The 20,067-nt window shown below is 45.2% G+C and overlaps 1 protein-coding gene across 1 annotated transcript in view; it reads right to left on the reverse strand.

Moving 5' to 3' along the window:
* pak1 (p21 protein (Cdc42/Rac)-activated kinase 1) overlaps positions 1 to 11,133 on the reverse strand; it is a 60,045-nt gene extending 48,912 nt beyond the window's left edge. Inside the window, 2 exon segments of the mRNA XM_083914151.1 lie at positions 662 to 726; positions 10,987 to 11,133. The gene's annotated coding sequence lies outside the window, so the exon portion shown is untranslated.
* Positions 11,134 to 20,067: the final 8,934 nt, after the last annotated feature.

Below are 20,067 nucleotides of genomic sequence, written 5' to 3' on the forward strand. Positions count from 1 at the left end.
GGTTCATCCTTACTAGATGATCCTGAACCACCTCAACTGGCTCCTTTCAACGCAAAGGAGCAGCGGCTCTACTCCGAGTTCCTCACGGATGCTGAACTTCTCCCCCTCTCTCTAAGGGAGACTCCAGCCCCCCTCCTGAGGAAACACATTTCACACGCTTGTACCCGCGACCTGGTTCTTTGGGTCCTGACCCAGCTTTCATGACCACAGGTGAGGGTAGGAACCAGGACTGAGCGGTAGATCCAGAGCTTTGCCTTCCTCAGCTCTCTTTTCATCACAACGGTGCGGTAGAGCGACTGCAGCTCCGCCCCCGCTGCTCCGATTCTCCGGCCAAACTCACGCTCCATCGTCCCCTCACTCGTGAACATGATCCTGAGGTACTTTAACTCCTTCACTTGGGGTCAGGACTCATTCCCTACCTGGAGTAAGCAATCCACCAGAGCCACAGCCTCAGATTGCCCCGAGCTAATCCCTGTTAGCTCTTTGGGGCTGTTAGCATTCTGGCTGATCGACGTGGCGTTTTATTCCGACATAAAGGCCAAAATTAAACACGAATCACTGCGATTGACATCTCAACTCAACTGTTCATTCAGACACCGCTACACCCCAGTGCTGCTGAGCAAGGCACAGAGTTAGAACTACCACAGAGCGTGTTTCTTACCTGTCACCGCGGCGTCGGGGTCGCTCCTCTCAGGGAAAGGCAGAGAGACGGCTTCAGCCCGCAGCCTGCACACAAACACAGCAGCAGCTCTTATCACGCGCCCTTCATCACTCTCGGTGTCACCGCGTTATTTCGTGTCAGTGGGTGGCGTCATTAACGGGGGACGAGATAGAAAACGGCGCTCTGCAGCACTTCCTCACAGGCGTTAGCAGTTTGAGTCCAGAGCCGAGAGAGAAGCAAACTTAAACGTGAGCGACCACGACTTCACCACAAACGAACACGTGAGGAAAGATCAACGCAATTCAATTTTATTTTATTTATAGTGTCGAATCATAGCAAAAGTTATCTCAAGACACTTTACAGAGCAGGTAAAGACCCAACAATTCCCCCGTAGAGAACGGTGGCAACGAAAACCTTCCCTATTAGGGCACCCTCCCACTGTGCGTCCGTCCCGTGCCCCGTGCTTTAGGGTCCTTGTCCCCCCCTCCAGGCCCGTTTGTACTCACACTACCTGGGCCTCGGAGAATGCTTCTTGCTGCCTATACGTCATCACGCCGTAACACGTCACACGCATTGATGACGTCATGGCGATGCGTGGCTTTGTTTCCAGATCTTTTCGTAGACCTCGTGCTCGTACACGTGCGCACGCTCGTGCTCGTACACGTGCAAACGTGCTTTACTAAAGCCCACCTCTCTCAGACGGGCCGTGGACGGCAAGTGGGCCATAACTAGACGTGGTACGGTTGAACTCACACTGGTCAAAGGAACCAGACTTTAGCCATAAAACCTGACCTTAGGGCCCTTAGGGCGCACTCACACTGTCCTTCCGTACTGTGTCCAAACACGTTTTACGGGTAAAGTCTGGTTCCTTTGACCAGTGTGAGTGCAACCGTACCACGTCTAGGAGCGGCACGCTTGCCGTCCACGGCCCGTTTGAGAGAGGTGGGCTTTTGTAAAGCACGTTTACACGTGTACGAGCACGAGCGTGCGCACGTGTACGAGCACGAGGCCTACGGCGGTTCTGAGGTCATTTCCTGTGCGCCTGTTGGGACGTAGAAAAAAGAAGGAGGGACCATGCGCGGACATTTCAAACAATGGCGGTGAAAGGTTCACGTTGGTGTGATGCGGAGGTGGAGTGTTTACTGCAGATTTGGTCGATGAAAAGATTAAAAAACAGTCGACAAGACGCACAAAAACTCCGAGGTCTACGGAAAGATCTGGAAACAAAGCCACGCATCGCCATGACGTCATCAATGCGTGTGACGTGTGACGGCGTGATGACGTATAGGCAGCAAGAAGCATTCTCCGAGGGGGGGACAAGGACCCTAAAGCACGGGGCACGGGACGGAGGCACAGTGGGAGGGCGCCCTGAGTCAGTTCAGTGTTTGAAAAAAAGGGAATAATGGAGTTTTTTACTACAAATAATCTGTGTTTCCCAAACTTTTATTCAGGCTAACTCCGCGTCCACGAGTCAAACCGTGAGAAAAGTGAATTTGAGCATAAAGAACATTCCTAAAGCGTCATTTCTTTATGTTTTCTTCTTTATTTTTTCATATTTTATTGTGTTGAAAAGGTGAAACGGCCGTTTGGAGGAGACGTGAGTGCGACCGAGGGCTCGGACGAGTCTCAACACATGTGAGGGGGAGACAAACAGAAGGAGGGTGAGAGCGACGGGCCGGCAGCTGTGCACACATCACACCTCACTGTGAGAACACACACACACACACACACACACACACACACACACACACACACACACACACACACACACACACACACACACACACACACACACACACACACACACACACACACACACACACACACACACACACACACACACACACACACACACACACACACACACACACACACACACACACACACACACACACACACACACACTTTTTAAATTACGATTTCATTTTATTACGGATCGATTCATCGGCACCGCTGGAGTCTTGCTTTTAAGTCGTGACGTAACACCCTTTCAAAATAAGATTTCCTGGTCCGAGCCTCGTGTTTCTCCAACGCCGCCGCAGCGCCGTGTTCCCCGTTGTTTGAACCGTTTTTCATCCATAACAAAGAGGTGAAATGACGATTACGTTGTTTTTTAAAAGACGTTTAACTGATCGTGACTGTTCACATGTTCCGATGTTGTGTCTGTTTTGTTTCAACGGAGTGTTTGGACAGGAAGTTGTATTTTGAAAGGGTGTTAATAAATAAAAAGCAAAATAAAGCGCGGATACATGATGAAAGAGTCACTTGTGTTTGAGTCGGGTGCATGTGGAGGGCAAGCCGACGTGTTTTTAAAATCTGGGGGTGTTGTTCTCGTCCTACTGTTAAAGCCGAGGTGAGAACGCCGAGTCACACACACACAGACACACACACATCTGAACACACACACACACACACACCCCGAGGGAAGGGACAAGACGGGGGAGGGACTGGAAACAAATCGGACAAAATCATTGAGTCTCAGAGAGAGAGAGAGAGAGAGAGAGAGAGAGAGAGAGAGAGAGAGAGAGAGAGAGAGAGAGAGAGAGAGAGAGAGAGAGAGAGAGAGAGGGAGAGTATTTTCAGAGTAAAGGTCCGATAAAGGAAAGGAGACAGATGAAGGAAAGGAGACAGATGAAGGAAAGGAGACAGATGAAGGAAAGGAGACAGATGAAGGAAAGGAGACAGATGAAGGAAGGAAAGGAGACAGATGAAGGAAGGAAAGGAGACAGATGAAGGAAAGGAGACAGATGAAGGAAAGGAGACAGATGAAGGAAAGGAGACAGATGAAGGAAAGAAGACAGATGAAGGAAAGGAGACAGATGAAGGAAGGAAAGGAGACAGATGAAGGAAAGGAGACAGATGAAGGAAGGAAAGGAGACAGATGAAGGAAGGAAAGGAGACAGATGAAGGAAATGGGACAGATGAAGGAAAGGAGACTGATGAAGGAAAGGAGACAGATGAAGGAAAGGAGACAGATGAAGGGAAGGAGACAGATGAAGGAAAGGAGACAGATGAAGGAAAGGAGACAGATGAAGGAAAGGAGACAGATGAAGGAAGGAAAGGAGACTGATGAAGGAAAGGAGACAGATGAAGGAAAGGAGACAGATGAAGGAAAGGAGACTGATGAAGGAAAGGAGACAGATGAAGGAAAGGAGACAGATGAAGGAAAGGAGACAGATGAAGGAAGGAAAGGAGACAGATGAAGGAAGGAAAGGAGACAGATGAAGGAAGGAAAGGAGACAGATGAAGGAAAGGAGACAGATGAAGGAAAGGAGACAGATGAAGGAAGGAAAGGAGACAGATGAAGGAAAGGAGACAGATGATGAAGGAAAGGAGACAGCTGAAGGAAAGGAGACAGATGAAGGGAAGGAGACAGATGAAGGAAGGAAAGGAGACAGATGAAGGACGGAAAGGAGACAGATGAAGGAAAGGAGACAGATGAAGGAAAGGAGACAGATGAAGGAAGGAAAGGAGACAGATGAAGGAAGGAAAGGAGACAGATGAAGGAAAGGAGATAGATGAAGGAAAGGAGACAGATGAAGGAAGGAAAGGAGACAGATGAAGGAAAGGAGACAGATGAAGGGAAGGAGACAGATGAAGGGAAGGAGACAGATGAAGGAAAGGAGACAGATGAAGGGAAGGAGACAGATGAAGGGAAGGAGACAGATGAAGGGAAGGAGACAGATGAAGGAAAGGAGACAGATGAAGGAAGGAAAGGAGACAGATGAAGGAAAGGAGACCGATGAAGGAAAGGAGACAGATGAAGGAAGGAAAGGACACAGATGAAGGAAAGGAGACAGATGAAGGAAAGGAGACAGATGAAGGAAAGGAGACAGATGAAGGAAAGGAGACAGATGAAGGAAAGGAGACAGATGAAGGAAGGAAAGGAGACAGATGAAGGAAAGGAGACAGATGAAGGAAAGGAGACAGAGGAAGGAAAGGAGACAGATGAAGGAAAGGAGACAGATGAAGGAAAGGAGACAGATGAAGGAAAGGAGACAGATGATGAAGGAAAGGAGACAGCTGAAGGAAAGGAGACAGATGAAGGGAAGGAGACAGATGAAGGAAAGGAGACAGCTGAAGGAAAGGAGACAGCTGAAGGAAAGGAGACAGATGAAGGGAAGGAGACAGATGAAGGAAAGGAGACAGATGAAGGAAGGAAAGGAGACAGATGAAGGAAAGGAGACAGATGATGAAGGAAAGGAGACAGCTGAAGGAAAGGAGACAGATGAAGGGAAGGAGACAGATGAAGGAAGGAAAGGAGACAGATGAAGGAAGGAAAGGAGACAGATGAAGGAAAGGAGACAGATGAAGGAAGGAAAGGAGACAGATGAAGGAAAGGAGACAGATGAAGGAAGGAAAGGAGACAGATGAAGGAAAGGAGACAGATGAAGGAAGGAAAGGAGACAGATGAAGGAAGGAAAGGAGACAGATGAAGGAAGGAAAGGAGACAGATGAAGGAAAGGAGATAGATGAAGGAAAGGAGACAGATGAAGGAAGGAAAGGAGACAGATGAAGGAAGGAAAGGAGACAGATGAAGGAAAGGAGACGGATGAAGGAAGGAAAGGAGACAGATGAAGGAAGGAAAGGAGACAGATGAAGGGAAGGAGACAGATGAAGGAAAGGAGACAGAGGAAGGAAGGAAAGGAGACAGATGAAGGAAAGGAGACAGATGAAGGAAAGGAGACAGATGAAGGAAGGAAAGGAGACAGATGAAGGAAAGGAGACAGATGAAGGAAGGAAAGGAGACAGATGAAGGAAAGGAGACAGATGAAGGAAGGAAAGGAGACAGATGAAGGAAAGGAGACTGATGAAGGAAAGGAGACAGATGAAGGAAAGGAGACAGATGAAGGAAAGGAGACGGATGAAGGAAGGAAAGGAGACAGATGAAGGAAAGGAGACAGATGAAGGAAAGGAGACAGATGAAGGAAAGGAGACAGATGAAGGAAAGGAGACAGATGAAGGAAGGAAAGGAGACAGATGAAGGAAAGGAGACAGATGAAGGAAGGAAAGGAGACAGATGAAGGAAGGAAAGGAGACAGATGAAGGAAAGGAGACAGATGAAGGAAGGAAAGGAGACAGATGAAGGAAAGGAGACAGATGAAGGAAGGAAAGGAGACAGATGAAGGAAGGAAAGGAGACAGATGAAGGAAAGGAGACAGAGGAAGGAAGGAAAGGAGACAGATGAGGAAGGAAAGGAGACAGATGAAGGAAAGGAGACAGATGATGAAGGAAAGGAGACAGATGAAGGAAGGAAAGGAGACAGATGAAGGAAAGGAGACAGATGAGGGAAAGGAGACAGATGAAGGAAAGGAGACAGATGAAGGAAAGGAGACAGATGAAGGAAAGGAGACAGATGAAGGAAGGAAAGGAGACAGATGAAGGAAGGAAAGGAGATAGATGAAGGAAAGGAGACAGATGAAGGAAAGGAGACAGATGAGGAAGGAAAGGAGACAGATGAAGGAAGGAAAGGAGACAGATGAAGGAAAGGAGACAGATGAGGGAAAGGAGACAGATGAGGGAAAGGAGACAGATGAAGGAAAGGAGACAGATGAAGGAAAGGAGACAGATGAAGGAAAGGAGACAGATGAAGGAAAGGAGACAGATGAAGGAAGGAAAGGAGACAGATGAAGGAAGGAAAGGAGACAGATGAAGGAAGGAGACGGATGAAGGAAAGGAGACAGATGAGGAAGGAAAGGAGACAGATGAAGGAAAGGAGACAGATGAGGAAGGAAAGGAGACAGATGAAGGAAAGGAGACAGATAAAGGAAAGGAGACAGATGAAGGAAAGGAGACAGATGAAGGAAGGAAAGGAGACAGATGAAGGAAGGAAAGGAGACAGATAAAGGAAAGGAGACAGATGAAGGAAGGAAAGGAGACAGATGAAGGAAGGAAAGGAGACAGATGAAGGAAGGAGACGGATGAAGGAAAGGAGACAGATGAGGAAGGAAAGGAGACAGATGAAGATAGGAAAGGAGACAGATAAAGGAAAGGAGACAGATGAAGGAAAGGAGACAGATGAAGGAAGGAAAGGAGACAGATAAAGGAAAGGAGACAGATGAAGGAAGGAAAGGAGACAGATGAAGGAAAGGAGACAGATGAAGGAAAGGAGACAGATGAAGGAAAGGAGACAGATGAAGGAAAGGAGACAGAGGAAGGAAAGGAGACAGATGAAGGAAGGAAAGGAGACAGATGAAGGAAGGAAAGGAGATAGATGAAGGAAAGGAGACAGATGAAGGAAAGGAGACAGATGAAGGGAAGGAGACAGATGAGGAAGGGATCTCCGCGGCGTCCTCTCATCTGGACTCAGCCTGTTTCCGTGACGAGGGCGTTTGGTTTGGTGGCGTCGGGCCTCGTCTAGACGCCGCGCTCAGCAGCTCCAGCAGACAGAGCATCCATTATTCAGCAGTGTGTGTGTGTGTGTGTGTGTGTGTGTGTGTGTGTGTGTGTGTGTGTGTGTGTGTGCGCGCTGCGGCGGCAGAAATCCACCTTAACGAGCACTTTGGCTCATCAGTGACTGTAGAAATCAGTGCGTTTGTAAACCTGCACAGCAGAAACCTGTATGTAAGGACGCCCACCCACTGTGCCTCCGTCCCGCGCCCCGTGCTTTAGGGTCCTTGTCCCCCCCTCCAGGCCCGTTTGTACTCACACTACCTGGGCCTCGGAGAATGCTTCTTGCTGCCTATACGTCATCACGCCGTAACACGTCACACGCATTGATGACGTCATGGCGATGCGTGGCTTTGTTTCCAGATCTTTCCGTAGACCTCGGAGTTTTTGTGCGTCTTGTCGACTGTTTTTGAATCTTTTCATCGACCAAATCTGCAGTAAACACTCCACCTCCGCATCACACCAACGTGAACCTTTCACCGCCATTGTTTGAAATGTCCGCGCATGGTCCCTCCTTCTTTTTTCTACGTCCCAACAGGCGCACAGGAAATGACCTCAGAACCGCCGTAGGCCTCGTGCTCGTGCACGTGCGCACACTCGTGCTTGTACACGTGCACACGTGCTTTACTAAAGCCCACCTCTCTCAGACGGGCCGTGGACGGCAAGCGTGCCGCTCCTAAACACGGTACGGTTGCGCCCTAAAACTGAGTGGGGAGCATGCGCAGATGAGAAACCCGACAATAATTCGAAAACGCTGTTTAAATGCGCGAATTATCTGGGAACTGAAGGAGTTAAGAGGTCACACACACACACACACACACACACACACACACACACACACACACACACACACACACACACACACACACACACACACACACACACACACACACACACACACACACACACACACACACACACACACACACACACACACACACACACACACACACACACACACACACACACACGTCATTAACTCTTCCCTTCCTCTCCTTCGTGCCGTCGAGGTGTCAAAGCGACAACTGGGGTCATAAAACACTCCCGTAGCCACGCCCCTGGTCTCCGTGGCAACCGCAGTGCCGCCACCGCCCCCGAATCTGCAACCCAGTCCACGTGTTCGAGTGCAGGAAGTCCTGTTTTTATTCATTTAGTCATTTAAACACATTTTATTGACTTTTTTTGGCGTCCAACGATCGAGAAAACCAGATAATTGAGATTAAAAAGTATATTTCAGATTCACACTCACGCTCGTTTTGTTTCGTGTAATAAATCCAGCTCTTTTTTATGTTTTTGTTAAAATAATATTACTTTAATCTCCTACTCCGCCACATTTAACCTTTAAAAAAGCTTCTTTTAATCTTCTTCTGTGGTGTTTCTTTGGTTTCTGTTGTGTTTTATTGCGTTAGTTGCTAAAAATGATATAAACTCGATGTATATTCGGTTAATTTCACACTTTTAGCTGCTTTACAGAGTCAGATTATAAACACAAAATAAATAAACGACTACATTTTGATGTGTTATTGTAGATTAACTCACCCAGGTGTTTATAGAGTAATTAAAAGTAGCACAAATGCAACAATCTAATATATAAATAATGTTGTCGTTCTCGTTCATAATGAGCACTTTTATCCGCAGGTACGTTTTAATAACAGAACATTTAATTAAAGGAGTATTTTTACACGTTAGTGCTTTACTTTAGTTGAAGATCGGAGTCGTTTCAGCAGCGTCACCAAGTGCTTTAATTAATATCAGGTGTGTTTCCATTTTAAGCAGATTTATACTTCATATAAAGGGAAATATTCAACACACACGCACACGCACGCACACACACGCGCACGCACACGCACGCACACGCACGCACACACACGCACACGCACACGCACACAGGATCTATATACATGCAACCAATGCAGAGATGTCAGAGTGAGGGGGCTGCCAGTGACCCGCGCCCCGAGCAGTTGGGGGTTTGGTGCCTTGCTCAAGAAACAGCACCTCGGCAGTGCCCAGGAGGTGAACTGGCACCTCTCCAGCCACCAGTCCACGCTCCATTCATGGTCCACACAGGGACTTGAACCAGCGACCCAGCCATGTCACCTATGGACTGAGCTACCGCCGCCCCCACTACATTTATTTGACAGCTTTAGAGGAACGAGTACTTAATGAATTCAGTAAAAGCAGGAAATACTCTGTTACGGGTCAAATGTGACTTAAATAAAAGTATAAATGTAAAAACATCAGAACGCACTCAACGTACAAAGAGTAAAAGTTCTAATTATGCAGATTTTAGAATATTATAATATCAGAAAATATCACTTTAATACATTTAAATGGACACATTTGAAAAGGAGTATAACTTATTTAACCCATAATTAGTAATGTTTAATTATTATAAGAATAATAACAAGATGTAATTTCAGCATATTTGAACCATTAATTAATTAAAATCCTAATTATTTTATATTAGAATTTAATATTAATGTACTCGTTTTGTACAGGATTTATAATATAATATAATATCTATGAATATTAGTACTTTTACTGAATTTATTTTTTAATATTAATTAATTTGCATCTTAATTATTTTATATTATAATCCAAAATAATTATTTCAAGAAATGGAAACATTAATGTACTTGTTTTGTTCTTTTACTCTGGGCTGGTTTTATAATATAAATATAATATAATATGTATGAATATTAGTACTTTTACCTCATGTATTTTTATTATTATTAATGAATTAGCATTCTAATTATTTTATATTAGAATTTAAAATAATTATTTCAAGAAATAGAAACATTAATTTACTTGTTTTATACTTTTACTCAACTCAGGTTTTACAAAGAAATATTTGTACTTTTACTAAATTTATGTTGATTATTATTAATGAATTACCATCCTAATTATTTTATATTAGAAATTAAAACTAATGTACTTGTTTTATACTTTTACTCTGGGCAGGTTTTATAAATATAAATATAATATATATTAATATTTTAACTTTTAATTAATTTAATGTATTATTATAATAATTAATTAATTAGCATCCTCAATATTTTATATTATTATTTAAAATGAATTTACTTGTTTTGTACTTTGACTCAATTCAGGTTTTACACAGAAATATTAGTACTTTTACTTTAATTAATGTATTTGTATTATTATTAATTCATTACCATCCTAATTATTTTATATTATTATTTAAAATGAATTTACTTGTTTTGTACTTTGACTCAATTCAGGTTTTACACAGAAATATTAGTACTTTTACTTTAATTAATGTATTTGTATTGTTATTAATTACCATCCTAATTATTTTATATTATAATTTAAAATTAATGTACTTGTTTGTTCTTTTACTCTGGGCAGGTTTTATAAATATAATATAATATCTATAAATATTAGTATTAGTAATTTAATGTATTATTATCATTTATTATCATTAATTAATTTGCATCCTCATTATTTTATATTATAAATTAAAATAATTATTTTAAGAAATGGAAACATTAATGTACTTGTTTTGTTCTTTGACTCAACTCAGGTTTCACACAGAAATATTAATACTTTTACTAAAATTAATGTATTTGTATAATTAATAATTAATTAGCATCTTAATTATTGAGTAAGATGTTAAAGTGGCTTTCATTCATTCATTCATCAGAAAGTGCCATGTCGTCACAGTCAGCAGGTAAACTGGGTGAGAGCAGTGTAATAAAATAAGATAATATAATAATAAAATAATAAAATAATAAAAGAATAAGGCGTGCGCGGCTGCGGGGCCTGCGGGCTCCGGGGCGTTAATACGCGGATCATGCAGATGAAGCACCGGGGAAGAACCGTGCGGTCCCAGCCTACGGTACCCGTTAACCCTTTCACATTCACGGCCAAACGAGCCCCGTGGAGATGAACGGCCGCAGAGAGAGTCCACTCACCACTTTGTCTGGTCTCCAATGTGAAAAACCCCAAAACGAGGAGCGGTAATAATGTTCCGACACCGGGACACACCGTCTCATGTAACCGGCCGACCGTGCTCTCCTCTCGGCTTAGCTGCGCTCCGTGCGTCGCCCTCCTGGCTGCTCCTTCGGTTCCTCCAACAGTAAACTTGCCGATCCCAGGCTATTGTTAGCTAGGCACCAAGACCCGCCCCCTGACACACGCCATTGGCCGGTTTCAGGATTAGCCGCCGCTGATTGGCTGGTGTCGCTCGAAGGCGCGGGGCGGGTCGCAGCTCATTGGTGGTGCGTTCAAAGCCCCTGCTGGAAAACTCCGATATTCCAGCTTCCCTCGTATTTCTGGATGAGTGCGGTGCATTCAGGTGTAGCGCCGCCATGTGAACGGATGCTTTATTTCGAACACGTAAATACAAATTAGAAGAAAAAGAATAAAAGCTAAAGGAACAAAATCGTAATTTGGCAAAAGCTTATTTAATCCTACTCATTTTCAACTGCTATATCAATTTTTAGAGATGTTCCAAAACCATTTTGTCCCTCCCCGTACCGATTCCGATACTCGTGCTGTGGGCATCGGCCGATACCAAAGATTGTATAAAAAATGGACGTAGCGTGTCCGTAGAGGTTCGTTCTCTCAACTTGATCCAATCGTCCTCGCCTACGGGAGTCGCCATCTTGTCAGACTTTCACTCCGCCTCGTTTCCTCTGACCAAAAAAGGGCATGTATGTGACGTTGGGGGGGAGGGAGAAACGTCCATCTGGTTGACGTTTACCTCCGAGGAGAAGTGAGGGCCAGTGGCTAGCATCGGATCGGTGCCTGGACTTCGGTACTCGCAGATACCGATGCCGGCATTTTCGGCAGCAAAATCAGAACAACTCTATTCAATATTCAAGATTCAAGACTTCTGTATTTTCGTAAATGAGCCATGCACTTAATTTTGTTCATTTGCAGAACAAAGTTGCGCGCATGGCTCTGTTAAAACACAGATGAGTGTATAAATAATATAATTTACAAACCGGAATAAACAGATGATACTGTCAGGAATTGCACAAAAATGAGACGATTAAAGTATCTAATAATTATTACTGCAAATATTATATTATTATGGTATTATTATATATAGTCAGGACCGAAAGAACGAGGTCGTGGGTACAAGCGTCTGAAATGTGTTTCCTCAGGAGGGGGGCTGGAGTCTCCCTTAGAGAGAGGGGGAGAAGTTCAGCATCCGTGAGGAACTCGGAGTAGAGCCGCTGCTCCTTTGTGTTGAAAGGAGCCAGTTGAGGTGGTTCAGGATCATCTGGTAAGGATGAACCCTGGGCGCCTCCCTAGGGAGGTGTTCCAGGCACGTCCAGCTGGGAGGAGGCCTCGGGGAAGACCCAGGACCAGGTGGAGAGATTAGATCTCCACACTGGCCTGGGAACGCCTCAGGATCCCCCAGTTAGAGCTGGTTAATGTGGCCCGGGAAAGGGAAGTTTGGGGTCCCCTGCTAAAGCTGCTGCCCCCGAGACCCGACCCCGGATAAGAGGCTGAAGATGAAATGATTATTATATATAATAATTATCACAATAAATAAAAATAACAATTTGCTACCTATGTGTACACACACCCCACACAAAAACAGACAACATATGTATTTTCAAATGTATTCACCATAGAAAATAAATAATTGAATGTAAAACTAAAAAGACGTAGGTATTTATAAATTGTATAACTCCTCAAGAGCACTTTACATCACATTATATATTTTTAAGATCACATATTATTGATATGGGGGCAAATATTGTGATGTTTATTTTAGCTGAAATGAACAATTTCTATGTGGATCGTGCGCAGAAAGCTGCTTATTTAAACAAATAACTGTGTTAAAGAATATTTAACATTATTAGACATTATACACACACACATGTAGCCTATTACACTGTCAACCAGTACTGGAAACAAACACTGAGAACTTAAAGAATAAAAGATCATCTATGTTCAGTGTCACGCAGGTGAATAATGAGGACACAGCGACATCTAGTGCTGACAGTGAAGAGCTGCGTCACACTGCAGGGTTTCCTCTCTGTGAGTTTCATCTACACACAAACCGTCTGTTTTTAACAGCAGCGTCAACCACGGCTGGTAGATGAGGGGTCCTATATTACATTTGACCTGCTCTGACCACATTATTAACTAATTAGTAACATATGAGGTAATAAATATCGTGTTTTTATCCTTAAAATAGTCACGTATCGGCCGATACCAAACACTGTATAAAAAATGGACGTAGCGTCCCCGTCGAGGTCCGTTCTCTCAACTTAATCGTCCTACGGGAGCCGCCATCTTGTCAGACTTTGACTCAGCCTCGTTTCCTCTGACCAAAAAAGGGCATGTATGTGACGTTGGGGGGAGGGAGATACGTCCATCTGGTTGATATTTACCTGCGAGGAGAAGTGAGGGCCAGAGGCTAGCATCGTATCGGTGCCTGGACTTCGGTATTCACAGATACCGATGCAGGTGGAATCGTAACAACTCTATTTAATGTGACGGAAAATAATAATGAATAATAATAATGCTAAGTGAGGGAGGAGGCATCGGGGAAGACCCAGGACCAGGTGGAGAGATTAGATCTCCACACTGGCCTGGGAACGCCTCAGGATCCCCCAGTTAGAGCTGGTTAATGTGGCCCGGGAAAGGGAAGTTTGGGGTCCCCTGCTAAAGCTGCTGCCCCCGAGACCCGACCCCGGATAAGATGCTGAAGATGAAATGAGATGAATAATGCTCAGTTATTTTAGCTTATTCAATTGTTATATAATATATAAACATATATATATGCATATGATCCCAGCTGACATCGGGCGTGAGGCAGGGTACACCTTGGACAGGACGCCAGTCTATCACAGACACACACACAGAGACAGAACCCATACGGACAATTAAGAGTGACCAATAAACCTAACAAATGCATGTTGTTGGAGGAACCCGGAGAACCCAGAGAGAACCCACGCAGACACGGGGAGAACATGCAAACTCCACACAGAAGGGGCGGATTTGAACCAGGACCCTGTTGCTGTGAGGCGATAGTGCTAACCGCCACACCACCGTACCGCCCTATTAAAACAAATGAAAACAAAAAACCCTGTCAAATGAATTACATTTTTGATGGGAGAAAGCAAGTAAGTAAGTGATGGGGGAGATTATAAATGGACCTTTATATTAAAGTTCATCTGAAGTTAAGAACCACAGGATTTAAAAACAAAAGCCTTTTGCAAAAGTCTGGAGGAGGATTGGGTTTACCCCGCTGTGAATTCAAACTAAACTTACTTAGGGCGCACTCACACTGTCCTTCTGTACCGCGCCAAAACCGGTTTTTCAGCTAAAGCCAAGTACGTTTAAGCAGTGTGAGTGCACCCGTTCCGCGCATAACTGCGGACAGTGGGCCGTCCACGGCCCGCTTGAAAGAGGTGGGCTTTAGTAGAACCGTTTGCACATGTACGAGCACGAGCGTGCGCACGTGTACGAGCACGACGCCTACGGCGGTTCTGACGTCATTTATGTGTGCGCCTGTTGGGACATAGAAAAAAGAACGACAGACCATGCGCGGACATTTAACAACAACAACAATGGCGGCGAAAGGTTCACGTTGGTGTGATGCGGAGGTGGAGTGTTTACTGCAGATGAGATGATTATTATATATAATAATCACAATAAATAAAAATAACAATTTCAAATCTATTCAATTAAATCATATCTGATTTTAAAACATTCTTTACAATTTGTTACATATGTGCACACCCACACAAAAACAGACAACATATGTATTTTCAAATGTATTCACCATAGAAAATAAATAATTGAATGTAAAACTAAAAAGAAGTAGGTATTTATAAATTGTATAACTCCTCAAGAGCACTTTACATCACATTATATATTTTTAAGATCACATATTATTGATATGGAGGCAAATATTGTGATATTTATTTGAGCTGAAATGAACAATTTCTATGTGGATCGTGCGCAGAAAGCTGCTTATTTAAACAAATAACTGTGTTAAAGAATATTTAACATTATTAGACATTATACACACACACATGTAGCCTATTACACTGTCAACCAGTACTGGAAACAAACACAGGACTTAAAGAATAAAAGATCATCTATGTTCAGTGTCGGGCAGGTGAATAATGAGGACACAGCGACATCTAGTGCTGACAGTGAAGAGCTGCGTCACACTGCAGGGTTTCCTCTCTGTGAGTTTCATCTACACACAAACCGTCTGTTTTTAACAGCAGCGTCAACCACGGCTGGTAGATTAGGGGTCCTATATTACATTTGACCTGCTCTGACCACATTATTAACTAATTAGTAACATATAAGGTAATAAATATCGTGTTATAAATCCTTAAAATAGTCACGTATCGGCCGATACCAAACACTGTATTAAAAATGGACGTAGCGTCCCCGTCGAGGTCCGTTCTCTCAACTTAATCGTCCTACGGGAGTCGCCATCTTGTCAGACTTTGACTCAGCCTCATTTCCTCTTACCAAAAAAGGGCATGTATGTGACGTTGGGGGGAGGGAGATACGTCCATCTGGTTGACGTTTACCTCCGAGGAGAAGTGAGGGCCAGAGGCTAGCATCGTATCGGTGCCTGGACTTCGGTACTCGCAGATACCGATGCAGGTGGAATCGTAACAACTCTATTAAATGTGACGGAAAATAATAAAGAATAATAATAATGCTCAGTGAGGGAGGAGGCATCGGGGAAGACCCAGGACCAGGTGGAGAGATTAGATCTCCACACTGGCCTGGGAACGCCTCAGGATCCCCCAGTTAGAGCTGGTTAATGTGGCCCGGGAAAGGGAAGTTTGGGGTCCCCTGCTAAAGCTGCTGCCCCCAAGACCTGACCCCGGATAAGATGCTGAAGATGAAATGAGATGAATAATGCTCAGTTAGTTTAGCTTATTCAATTGTTATTAATATATAAATATATATATATGCATATGATCCCAGCTGACATCGGGCGTGAGGCGGGGTACACCTTGGACAGGACGCCAGTCTATCACAGACACACACACAGAGACAGAACCCATACGGACAATTAAGAGTGACCAATAAACCTAACAAATGCATGTTGTTGGAGGAACCCGGAGAACCCAGGGAGAACCCACGCAGACACGGGGAGAACATGCAAACTCCACACAGAAGGGGCGGATTTGAACCAGGAGCCCTGTTGCTGTGAGGCGACAGTGCTAACCGCCACACCACCGTACCGCCCTATTAAAACAAATGAAAACAAAAAACCCTGTCAAATGAATTACATTTTGATGGGGGAAAGTAAGTAAGTAAGTGATGGGGGAGATTATAAATCGACCTTTATATTAAAGTTCATCTGAAGTTAAGAACCACAGGATTTAAAAACAAAAGCCTTTTGCAAAAGTCTGGAGGAGGATTGGGTTTACCCCGCTGTGAATTCAAACTAAACTTACTTAGGGCGCACTCACACTGTCCTTCTGTACCGGGCCAAGACCGGTTTTTCAGCTAAAGCCAAGTCATTTAAGCAGTGTGAGTGCACCCGTTCCGCGCATAACTGCGGACAGTGGGCCGTCCACGGCCCGCTTGAAAGAGGTGGGCTTTAGTAGAACCGTTTGCACATGTACGAGCACGAGCGTGCGCACGTGTACGAGCACGAGCACGACGCCTACGGCGGTTCTGACGTAATTTATGTGTGCGCCTGTTGGGACATAGAAAATAGAAGGAGGGACCATGCACGGACATTTAACAACAACAACAATGGCGGTGAAAGGTTCACGTTGGTGTGATGCGGAGGTGGAGTGTTTACTGCAGATTTGGTCGATGAAAAGATTCAAAAGCAGTCGACAAGACGCACAAAAACTCTGAGGTCTACGGAAAGATCTGGAAACAAAGTCACACACACGCGATCAATGCGTGTGACGTGTTACGGCGTGATGACGTATGGACAGCAAGAAGCATTTGCGCGAGGCCCAGGTAGTGTGAGTACAAACGGGGCTGGGGCTCGGGGGGGGGACAAGTACCCTAAAGCCCGGGGCGCGGTGGGGAAGGACGGTGTGAGTGCGCCCTTAGTTAGATTAAGGAAAAGGTCGGGGTTTGTGTCAAAACACTAAAGATTGTTATGTAAGAAAGCTGATACAAAGAGTCACTGTCAAAACACCCAAAAACAAGTTCACAGGTATTTTAAGCAAGACGAAAAAGATTTTCAAAAAGCTTGATATGTGTTTTGGTCACACATAAGAGCGGAAAACTGAAGTTCTGTCGGGGAAGTGTGAGAGGAAATGGAGCCAAAACCGCAGAGGCAGTGACGTCTTAAGCACAGATTATTTAGAGATATGTGTGTGTGTGTGTGTGTGTGTCAGAGAGAGAGAGAGATAATGTGTGTATGTTAAAGAAAAAGCATTTGCAACGTTATCTCAGGACACTTTACAGAGAAGGTATAGACCACACTCTATGACTTATTCATGATTTACATGGACCCAACGATTCCCCCCGTTGTGCACACAGAAGCAACGAAAACCTTCCCTTTAACAGCAGGAACAAACAGACCCGGCTCTACGGAGGACGGTCATCTGTCTGCACCGGTTGGGGAGGAAGAAAGGGAGAGAGAAAGAGAGGAAAGACAGAGAGAGACAAAGACAGACTTCCAGAGATGCAAGCAACCACCTCCTCTGTGAATGCAATTAATACATTTTACTGGAAATTCACTAACAAGACCAAACCATAGTACGGTATTAAAAGGTTTTAATTATGAATGACCAAGGGATGTGGGAAAAAGGGGGGTTAGGGATGATGGGGATCGAGGGGAGGGATGAGGGAGGTGGTTGATCGTCGTTGGTTGGATACGGATGAACTGGCTCGAGGTGTGGATGGGCGTCAGGAACCCGGGGAGCTTGGCTCAGGGTGGCGTTATGCCATCATGGTGTGCTGGTCCAGTTACCCCAAAAGAAAGTGTTTTTTTTTAACGTACAGATGTTGCTCAGATGACTGTGGATGTAGGTATGGTAGGCTTGGGAAGGCCAGCGCCCAAGAATTTGAATTGTGTGTTCTGGTACCCCTTGCCTGGACACGGTTGAAGCAGCTCCTATACCAAAGGAGAGGCCTGAGTAGCGTTCGGGGAAAATTCCCTGATTTTGACACGTTTTGGGCGGAGGTGGTGGTGGAACCAGGTGCGTGTTGCGACTTGGACGGATTCTTTGGTGAATAGTGGGTCTCTTGGAGGGGAGTTGTTGGATAGTCTCTGGTTTATGGAGGTGAGGATAGGTTCGAATGGGCTTAGAGGAGATTAGAAACGGAAAAGGTAAATGGGGTGAGAAATGCTGTACTGCTTCTTTTGAGGTTGAATGTTAGGGTAATCTGGGGAGTGGATGAAGATGTCGTTGAGGCTTGCGTGCAGAAAGGGACAGCTTGCTGAGATGCGGTGACCAGGTGGAGGAACTACGGGTTCAGTTGAAGATGTTGGCTGAAAATGGTGGGACCATGGGGATCCTGCCTGGAATGTGGGCGTCACAAATGATGACTTGGTGTTGAGCTAAGGTTACGGTGAGTCTACGGATGAACTTCATGATGTTGAGTGATTGGGAGCGGCCTTTGTTAATGATGTCAACGTCGCCATAGTAGTACCCGAAGACGTTGGATGGAGCCATGTCAGTGTAAAGCCGGATGTCCTCGGGCTCGGTTATGTGATCATCATAAAAAGAAGGAAATTACGTCCCAAGAGACGAGGGAGTCTTGCTACATCCTGAGGTAGAAGAGGAAGGATGGGCCCTGAGGGATGATGCCGATGGCAAAGTTCTGGTGGCCGAGCAGGGAATTGTTGCTTTGTGCAGCAGAGGGCAAGGAGGTAGTTGGAAATGTACAAGGAGATGTGGTGGAGTTTTCTGGTCGGGAGGGAGGCCTGAAGGGAGAGCGAATTCAGGGTGATGCCAAGGGACTCGAGGGACGTGCAAGGTCCTGACGTCTTCCTCCAGCGAGGAAAGTGGAACGCTAGCTGGAGGAAAGAGACTGCAAAGGCCAAATGAAGGGGGTGAGGACGGTGGTATGACGACGAGGAAATAATTTAGAAGGTGGGTGACGTATGGAAGTTTGTGGTCAAATATTTTTGGGATGCTTTTTGCATCCGAATATGAGGCGGGCAGCGAAAAATAGGAGCCTTTCCAAGAAACTCCAAAGAACCTCCAGAAGTCGAGATGGAGGGGCAAGACCTTAACGGCACTGGTGGTGGGGAGGCTGATGGCATCGAAGACGGTGATGTAGCGCAAGGAAAATTGTAGCTTGGGATGAGACTGTTAATGCGGGGTAGCGGTGCCGTGGGGAGAAGAGAGGTCGATGCTGAATCACTTCTTTCAAGAGAACGTCGTGGTAGCGACGCCGATGGGGCTGATGCAGTAGACAGAGAACAGGCCCATAGCAAAGGCCGTCGTCGACCTCTTTGTCCAGGAGTCTGTCCATCCTGTCCGATTCTGCGAGGGAAGACTGGAGATTGTGGCAGGTATACGAAAAGTCTGGGATGACTTCTATGCACAGGTGGAAGCCGAAGGTGAATCTGTGAATGAGGAAGAGGACGAAGTGGCGGTTGAAGAAGAAGAAGAAGAAGAATTCCTTTATTTGTCCCGCAATGGGGAATTTAAATTTTTCACTCTATTTATTCATGTCACACACACACAGGCCCGAAACACACACACATGCACAGACAGGACCTATATACATGCAACTAATGGAGAGATGTCAGAGCGAGGGGGCTGCCAGTGACCCGCGCCCCAGTTGGGGGTTCGGTGCCTTGCTCAACAGCACCCCGGCAGTGCCCAGGAGATGAACTGGCACCTCTCCAGCCACCAGTCCACGCTCCATTCATGGTCCACACAGGGACTCGAACCAGCAACCATCCGGTTCCCAGCAGAGTCACCCATGGACTGAGCTGGACAGATGTCAAGTGTCAATGTTGACAGATGTCCTGAGATACCGGCGTAGAGAGAACTCGTGCTTGGTAGGGATATTGTGGAAACAAGACCTGGCATGGGCGTCGCTGCAGAAGGAACACGTGACGAGAA

The sequence above is a fragment of the Echiichthys vipera genome (genome assembly GCF_963691815.1).
Source record: "Echiichthys vipera genome assembly, chromosome: 5".
Taxonomy (NCBI): Eukaryota; Metazoa; Chordata; class Actinopteri; order Perciformes; family Trachinidae; genus Echiichthys; species Echiichthys vipera.